Source organism: Neolamprologus brichardi, chromosome 2 (genome assembly GCF_056152115.1).
Source record: "Neolamprologus brichardi isolate AB-2024 chromosome 2, ASM5615211v1, whole genome shotgun sequence".
Taxonomy (NCBI): Eukaryota; Metazoa; Chordata; class Actinopteri; order Cichliformes; family Cichlidae; genus Neolamprologus; species Neolamprologus brichardi.
The window spans coordinates 6,387,689-6,397,637 of record NC_142105.1 but is presented as its reverse complement, the minus strand read 5'-3'; positions in this window follow the sequence as shown (position 1 = coordinate 6,397,637).

Below are 9,949 nucleotides of genomic sequence, written 5' to 3'. Positions count from 1 at the left end.
GAAGGCTGTGGTCAAAAAAACCACACGGGAGCCAAGATGGTCTGTGACCTATATGTACCTGGTAGATTGCTGGCCTGGTTACATTATGAGATTCAAATGAATAAAATGACCCAGTTTCCTCCCGGCTGTGTGCCATGAACAAAAAAAGTCTTTTCTCAGAAAAAGAAAATTGGCATTTTAGACTTCAAAGTGTGAAAAAACTGAGAAAGGTACCACGTTGTGTCAGGCATGAATGTTTTACACCATGCAGAAAAGACTTTTGTGCTATTTCTGAGAACAAAACAATCAATAATAAACATTTTCAAAAATCCTTGTGATTGATTGTTTACTTCACATTGCAGAAACTTAAAGCTCAAAGGCTTCATTGACCATGCTGTATTTTTCTTTCAATAAAATTGTCTATTGAGCAAGTGTCAACTATTGATGCTGTGACCAGTTTTTTCATGCATTTAACATTAGAAAGAATATAAATCAAGGTTTTATTTCATTTCTTTGTGAACTGAGCACTTCTGGTGGAAGAAATAACCTTAATGCCAAAGCTATCTGTTGGACATTTGAGCCAAATAACAATTTTATGATTGAAATTTTAGTGCACTTGCAGATTTGCCTGGTAATAGTTGATGTTACTCATGTGGACAATTTGTGCCACCAGCTGTTTATCTTGATAAAGCAACTCCTCGTATGCAAATAGTGATAGTGGACACAACCTTTTATTCACAGAACAGAACCCAAGGCATCCAAATACCACATAGAAAAACTAGTTTGAGCGGATATTTTTAAAGGCTTTTCTACAAATGTTAAATATGCAGAAGTGTGCATATGAGTACAGGAGCTCACTACAGCAAAATAAATACATCAGTCTTATAGATCGTTTGTGCCATTTCGCAAGCAGCACATGCTTCATCATTCATATCTATGGCTGTCATGGAAAAAAAAAAAATTATCAGTGCCTATTTACAGTCTAGTACAGATGGACTCTGGCTTGGATGTCCAATTTACCTGTAGCTGTGAGAGTCCCCAAGTGAGCAAGACTAAAATTAGAAACAGCATATCACCAAGCACCACAGGTATCAATCACACATCGGTCACGGACAGAGAGAGATGAGGCGGAGGAAAAAACAGGGGAGAAAATGAGAGCGTGAGGGTGACAGAGCGATGAGGGCTGTCCACCTCCTTTAGTGTTCAGTCCTGGGGCCTGATACTGTATACTGTACTATTGCTAGTATGTAATAACAAAATTACACCATGCACTGAACGAAAAAACAAAAACTGATCTGGTTTAAGATTTATATTTTCCTAGTGACAAAGTGAGAATGCAAGTTAAGACAGCACTGGCAAAAGGTAAACTAGCCAATTAAGACCTCAGTCACACAGGCCTAAAGCTTGGTTGGCAAACACTCAGCATCCTCCATTCAACAGGGAAAAATATGTATTATGGCTATTCAGTTGGCTAGTGGTTGCTGGGGATTGCTTGCAATGACTAGGTGAAATTGTTTGCATGGAAGACACCGATTTGTCTCCAAACTCTTGCTAAGCACAAGCAGAAAGTAAAACCTGAAAAATGTTTTACACGATTCAAACATTCTCCTTTTCTTCGATGGATGGATGGAAGAAAAGAAGAATGTTTGTCTTCAAAGTTAAAGTTGCACCTTTTGACATTTGTTCCCTTGTTGTTCCCTTTTTCCACTTCAAGAGTAATTGGCAAGTGTTTGCAGACATGAATATTTCATGCAAACAATGTGCAACCATGGCAATATTGTAGCAATCGTAACAAGTTTTCTAGTGTAGCACCATACAACTCTTTGCAAACAATTTAATCTTGTAACTGACAGCAACTTGCATCAATCACTTACAACACAGATTAATAAATATTTTTCCCAGTGACCTGTAGTTGCTATCGGGGTGACTCAGAATTTTGCAATGGATTTCATAGTGATTGCCAGCGTCCTCCAACTAGGGCTGGGCTATATCATACCGTTCACGGTATTAATTAATGCCGGTGTAATTTTGGGCAACGATGGGAAAATGAAATATCGCGATAGAATATGGGTAAAACGCGCATGCGCAGTGCCTTTGTTTACATACACACATGGCAGCAACGCAGAATGAGAAGAGCGAAAGTTGATCGTTAAATGAAATGGATGAACCAGAACTGGTTTGTAAAAATGCTGCAACTTCAGTGGTGTGGAACTGGTTTAGCTTTCGTCCGTCAGATACACAACAAAGCACTACTTTTGGTAGAGCATGCTAGCGGGCCGTCGTTATTACCGTGTTGTTTGGAAAATACGGCACACTTAAAATCAATCCTTTGATTTTTCTGAAAATCGACAGTGTCCCTTATAATCCCGTGTGCCTTATGTATGAATTCTGGTTGTGTTTACTGACCTCGAAACAATTTTATGTACACGGAGCTCGAAAATCTGTCAAATGTTTTAGTACGACTTTGCTAAGCTACGAAGCCGCACCGCTTGATGGATTGTCGGAGCATTACGGCATCGTAGGCGGAGCCTCGCGGAGTGATACGTACTGTGCTTCAACATAATATTACCGTATTGTGTGTGTATAACCTCTTTTTAAGTTTTGTGGATATTATACATGGTTATGCTGAGGATATGTCGGCCAGTTTCCACTGGAAATGCCTTTTGGTAAAACTGTCAGTAAGGAATTTGCACTGTTACGTTTTTATATGACTTTAATGCACATAAAAAACAGCTGCTTGTTTAAGTGAAAATACATTGATGGGTTTTTGCACTAATAAAGTTGTGGAGTTGTAAAGTATTTTGTCTCGTGTCAATTATATCGTCAGTTATATCGTTATCGTAAATTTTCAAATGTATCGTGATAAATAGTTTTTGGTCATATCGCCCTGCTCTACCTCCAACAACAACTCATCAACAGGTCAGAGAATAAACAGTTTTCCTTAGTAACTGGTTATTGTGAGAGGTCACCAACCAGTCTCTAGGCCTGTGTAGCTGGAGCCTAACATGAGGGAATATAAATATATAAAGAAACACTTCCATTACCCACTATTAGGAAACACAGTGCATCTGCAAATGCTAAAACATTCTTTCTTTATACACTTAAGATGTGTGACATGACTGAATTTACAATTACACACATGAAAACTTTTTTACTGTATTACTTTTGATTTCATGAATATTTTTATGAACAACAGGCGAATAATTTCATATGACCAATAACACCAATTCCTGGTAAAGACATAGGAACACAATGAAGGTATGGGTAATGCTTCCTCTATACAGATGGAAGAATAGTAGCACTAGAAGAAAATCACAATGGGCTGATGTCAAGGCTGAAAAGTCAGAGTTAAAGATATGTCAGCCTAATCAAACAAAGGCCCTTTATTTCTTTTGTTACTTGAACTGCACAGGCATAGACACTGGGAAGTGCATACTAGACAAGTAAAAACCTGTGAGAAATATTTTAATACATGATTGCCTCGGGTTGAATTTCTCCTGGAAAAGAAGCATTTCATTGCCTTGCCTGGAGTTGGTGATTAGGAAAAGACCCTGATAAAGTATGAAATGCAGGTGTGTTTCTTTGACACAAGTAATCCCGAGTTTTATTGGTCCTGCAGTCCCCCTCAAAGGCCCATGGCCACTTGAAATTCTTTACTGCAAAAACTCTACAGCTTCTGAAGCCTCTTTAGCAGGGTGGAGGAGGAGCCGGACCTCCATTTAGCCTGATTTCCTGTCTTTAAAAAGGATGAATGACCAGCTTTAGGCCATTGAGAGTGCCCTCACCTATAGCACTCTGTTTGATCTCAGCATCATGGCTGCAAACAGGTTGAAAAAGAGAGGGCCCTTAATGTCAAGGCCATTCTTAATGAGTCTCAGTGGACAGGACCAACCACAGCCCCCCTACGATAATGTAATCCGTCTTTAGACCAATGACTTCCTGAATGTACCCATGTCTGCTTTCTTATCAGTCACTACTACAGTACCTGACTGCAGAAATATCAATCACTTGAAATAGAATATGAAATATTCAAGACATATCTTTTATGTTGTTAGTTAATTCCATATTATGACAGAGTTTCATTTTCAATAATCTGTTTAATTTTACTAGCGAATCTTTATAACCTTAACGTTATCATTGTTATTGTTATGGATGGTGTAAAGTCATCTTATGGTATTAATGCTATCTGCTGCTGGAGCTTCAGTGAGAAATCGAATCAAGGCTTTATCAGTTTAAAGTCAGCCACAGCAGCTTGACTGACAAAATGCACAGCGATAAGCAGAGGATGGATTGAAACGACTTTGGATTGACTCCTTTTATGCACTGCATGGAAAATCACAGAAAAAGTGTGCAATTTCACTAATCATATCTCCAAAGTTGTCATTTGCATATGTTAATAAAGCAATTCCAAAGCCTGGAGAAGAGAAAGACTAGGAATTAATTTTAAATCTTGAGCACTCGTGCACAGCGGCACACTGCAGATTTCAGCAGTGAGCATTAAGAAGCGGCGTTGCTAATGACAGCCACAACAAGGACTATTTACGCCGACTTCACTGTTTAGTGGCAGCTCGGCTTTGTTTGAGTCTCTCCTGAAATCTTCCACAGTGCAAGGTAGCCCCTTTGTGTCACCGTATTCCCTAAGCTCCGTTCCACCCCTTTGTTTGCTTTGGTGCAGTTTCCGTGGCGACTGAGCCCATGGCCCCCAGTAAGAGGCCCACACTACTGACAGGCAAGAGTGGGAGGTTGGGTTGAGTGAGGGTGTTGTGGGTGGAAGCAGAGAGAGACACCACTAGTGAGACATGCTTAACACACAATGATGTACAAGCACACGTGTGTGAATACATATAAAACCTCTCTATCATTACATATGCAGGCACACAGACGCATGCAGGCCATCAGTTATCAAATGGTAATGGCATTTTGTCAGCCTGATTAATATGAATTCTGTGAGTGTGGATGTGTAGGTGACAAAATGCCTTTGTGATATCACTTTGAGCTTTTTCTGCACCTTAACACAGCATGTGACAGCTCAGAAATCCTTCTTCCTTCCAGCTTCATTCTTCTCTGCATCACCACAACACTACCTTCCATTCAGGTCAAGTCTTTGTCTCCCTGGGATCTTCTTTTTAGTTTATTTTCTCTGCTGCCCCTTTTCAAAAAATATCATAGGAATTCACAGTGCTTACACCTTGAAATGTTAACTACCACCTGCCATTGCTGCAGGCCCTCCACACCTCAGACATGTTTTACTTAGACATGTTTACTCATTTCATACATGCCTGATTTAACCTCTTATTCAAGCGCTCGAGGCAGAAAACCCCCTAATACCATTTAATCACTGATGTTGTCCAGCAAAAATGCTCCTCTTTTTCTGGAGGAGTAAATTTACACCCTGGACATCAAAGAGATGTTGAAAGTTGATCGTGTTGTGCAACATCACTCTATTATGCCTCCCATCCCCCTTCTTATTCCCCCTCCTATTTATCCTCCTCTCCATTACCTGGTCTCTGGGCAAGGTTCTTATATTGCACCCTGCTGATTGACTTGCAGCCATGTTGTCACATCTCCTAACCTTTTGTCAGACTTTAATCATCTGCTCCAGGCTGCCCCCCACCCAAACACACACACACACACACACACACACACACACACAACTGCTGCTAAAGGCAAGAAATTGCTGTAGGTGCAGCTTGTTGGAGAGGTTGCCATTTATTTCAATGAAGGTTTTTGAAAGGTGCTGTGTGGCCAATTGTGTGTGCACATATGTGTCTGTCTCTGCATGTATTGGTAGGCTGTGTGTTTGGTAGTCCACAGCTTGCTAGCATGCTCTTTATGTTGTGCAGCAGGTGACCAGAATACTGATTGCCTCTGGGTCTCCCTGCACCACCAACATGTCCTTTTTCGTGCCACTCAGAAGAAACACGGATTTTATTTAATATAAGAAAATGCCAAGTGAATGACATCAAAAGAAATTATTCCATGAAATTAGTTTCAGTTTTAATGAATAAAAACTTTAGAGGGTTACAGTATATGTTAGCTCAAAATTTAAAACAAATGTTTAAAAATGCTTACTTCCACAGAATAACATCTGAAAAGAACCAGTCTGAGTGTTTAAGACAATATTTTGCCCATGTCTGTGTCACCGGAGCTGAGATTGATCTCTGTGAGGTCCCAGCCATTTCCATCACATACTAATTGGTGGCACAAATCAAATAAAAGGCCTGGATGTGACTATAATACATGAGTGCAGGAGAAGAATCCTAAATGATAAATCAAGAAGAAACTGGGGCCCATGAAATCACTGCCTGCAGTTAGTTTGCATATTGACCACCCAGGTGAAACTTTTTTACTAGATGAAATCACCATTATATGATTTATATAATTATATAATCTTGCTTTTTTTCGGTGTTGATTATGTTAAATGACCGATTTGGAATGGGCAGAAGTATCAGAAAATCACAGAAGCTGTGCTATGGCTAATTTGAATTGATATGCAGGACTTTATCCACTGTAGCATAAGTTGATTTGATATCAACTTATATATAATCCTTGCTAATTTCCTTCATATAGTATTTCAAGTTTTGTTTGTTTTATTTGTTTTCATTCATTTAATTTGGTACCAATTAATTTAAGAGACAGGTTTCCCAACTTATATTTTTGCTTTGAAAAGGAATAATGGCTTATGACTGCAAATCATCTGTGGTGTGATTGAAATGAAAACGCTGCTGCAGTCAGCCTAAAGCACTGGCAACAAAGACCCTATAAAAATATTTGTTTTTTTCCTCCTCCATTCTATTTATCTCTAGTCTAACAGGAGAACAAAAGCAAACGGTTTTTGCTAGTCTTTTCTTATTTTAAAGGATAAAAGACAAACTAATGCTAATTCAGAACGTAACTACTGATTATTCACACTATTTATTTGGTTCCTGTTTTCAATTCCCACACGTCCTGTATTCAGAAGGGTTATCTAAATGCTAATGTCTCAATGAATCAAAATAAAGGCACAGTTGGCTTCACAAACGAGAACACCTTCTTTGTTATCACAGAGATGGTGGTCGGGGTGGGGAGGATGTGAGAGTTTTATTGAAGGATTTGGAACATAAAATGGATGTCTTCCACAATCCCATGTGCAATTTCCTTACTGTACGCAGGAACTGGCATGTCATTTAGATTTCTGATAGGGTAAGTCGAGTCGTTGCACTCCTGGACACCATGTTGAAATGTTCAATTTGTGTCATGAGCCCTCTAGTATCCCCATGTTGCTGTGGATTAGGCGTCAGAGATAGCATTGTATCATGTGTCACAAGGACAGAAGAGATCCTGGATATAGAATGTGAGTGTATTTGAGGTCGGTCTGAGAGAGCATGATTGAGTTAAACGACATTCAGGTTTATTGCACATATACTTCATGAAAATGTGGATTCCCCTTTCATTTGCACCATTTTTATCTTCCATTTCTTCCTCCGGTACCTCAACCTGACAATGAAAATCACTCTTCCTTCCTTTTTATTGCAGTCTTTGTTCAGAGTATCATCACAGCGCAGATAAACTGCTTTCTACTGCTCTTTCCCCTTTTACTCTACCTGTTCTTCCACTCACTTCTCAATATGTGGTTGATCAGGCCTGGAAATCACCTTGCTACAGATAAATACCCCCGAGGAATTTGTGGTTCTTCTGAAGTCAGCAAGACAAGCGAGTGAAAGCCCTCCTCCGTGCCCTCCCACCCACTCCGGGTTGTATAACACTTTTCTGCTGGAATCTGACCTTCAGTGCATTCCAGTTTTTGTCAAGTGTTAGCAACAGCAGCTTTGGACCCTTTAACCTATTTTTCCAGACTAATTACTGTACAGTTGCAAGCTCCCACCTCCCACTTACAGTAAAGGTAAGTGTGATCATACAGAACCAAAAGCCATGGTTACATAATGGAAAACAGTCCCATCACAACTGCAAGATATGGAGACACCATCAATATTGAAGAAATTAGTAAACAACCTGCAGCCTGTGCAATGGAAAGTTAAACATGCCCAATTCAATTCAATTCAATTCAATTCAATTCAATTCAATTTTATTTATATAGCGCCAAATCACAACAAAAGTCGCCTCAAGGCGCTTCATAGATACAGAGAAAAACCCAACAATCATATGACCCCCTATGAGCAAGCACTTTGGCGACAGTGGGAAGGAAAAACTCCCTTTTAACAGGAAGAAACCTCCGGCAGAACCAGGCTCAGGGAGGGGCGGGGCCATCTGCTGCGACCGGTTGGGGTGAGAGAAGGAAGACAGGATAAAAGACATGCTGTGGAAGAGAGACAGAGGTTAATAACAGATATGATTCAATACAGAGAGGTCTGTTAATACATAGTGAGCGAGAAAGGTGACTGGAAAGGAAAAACTCAATGCATCATGGGAATCCCCCGGCAGCCTACATCTATTGCAGCATAACTAAGGGAGGATTCAGGGTCACCTGGTCCAGCCCTAACTATATGCTTTAGCAAAAAGGAAAGTTTTAAGCCTAATCTTAAAAGTAGAGATAGTGTCTGTCTCCCGAATCCAAACTGGAAGCTGGTTCCACAGAAGAGGGGCCTGAAAACTGAAGGCTCTCCCTCCCATTCTACTTTTAAATACTCTAGGAACAACAAGTAGGCCTGCAGAGCGGGAGTGAAGTGCTCTAATAGGGTGATATGGTACTACAAGGTCATTAAGATAAGATGGGGCCTGATTATTTAAGACCTTGTATGTGAGGAGCAGGATTTTGAATTCAATTCTGGATTTAACAGGAAGCCAATGAAGGGAAGCCAAAACAGGAGAAATATGCTCTCTCTTTCTAGTCCCTGTCAGTACTCTTGCTGCAGCATTTTGGATTAGCTGAAGGCTTTTCAGTGAGTTTTTTGGACATCCTGATAATAATGAATTGCAGTAGTCCAGCCTGGAAGTAATAAATGCATGAACTAGTTTTTCAGCGTCACTCTGAGACAGGATATTTCTAATTTTAGAGATGTTGCGCAAATGGAAGAACGCAGTCTTACATATTTGTTTAATATGTGCATTGAAGGACATATCCTGGTCAAAAATGACTCCAAGGTTCCTCACAGTGTTACTGGAGGCCAAGGTAATGCCATCCAGAGTAAGAATCTGGTTAGATACCATATTTCTAAGCTTTTCAGCGCCGAGTACAATGACCTCAGTTTTATCTGAGTTAAGAAGCAGAAAGTTAGTGGCCATCCAAGTCTTTATGTCTTTAAGACATTCCTGCAGTTTAACTAATTGGTGTGTGTTATCTGGCTTCATGGACAGATAGAGCTGGGTGTCATCTGCATAGCAGTGAAAATGTATGCTATGTCTTCTAATGATGCTGCCTAGGGGAAGCATGTATAATGTAAACAGAATTGGTCCTAGCACTGAACCCTGTGGAACTCCATAATTAACCTCAGTGTGTGAAGAGGACTCTCCATTTACATGCACAAATTGGAGTCTATTAGATAGATATGATACAAACCACTGCAGTGCAGTACCTGTAATACCTACAGCCCAGGATATCTTTTCTGGTCTGGCTTCACTTACCATAGCATCAGCAACCCAAGCGGACCTGCTAAGGTTCTTAATATCTTGATAAGTCAGACCAATGTTTCTTAGTCTCGCTATAGGTACATTAACACAAACAAGGTGGCAGTGGTGAGTGATAAGCTGCAAACATTGGCAGGTCTACTTTTTTTATCAGCGAAAGTGCAAACTATAACATTAGAAAAACACATTATACAGGCTATAAGCAGTACATTTACTGGAGCCCACAGCAGTAGTGGATGAATATATACGCAGCGCCTTTGTGGGCGCCAACTGCCCCAAAAAACCAAAATGGCGCCAGCCCTATTTTTAAGAGCAAGTTCAAGAGCGGAACTGCAGTCTAACTATCTCTGTCTTCAACCCGGTGATTCAAAAGCCCTCTGTCCTGTGCAGAAACTGCACTTTGACA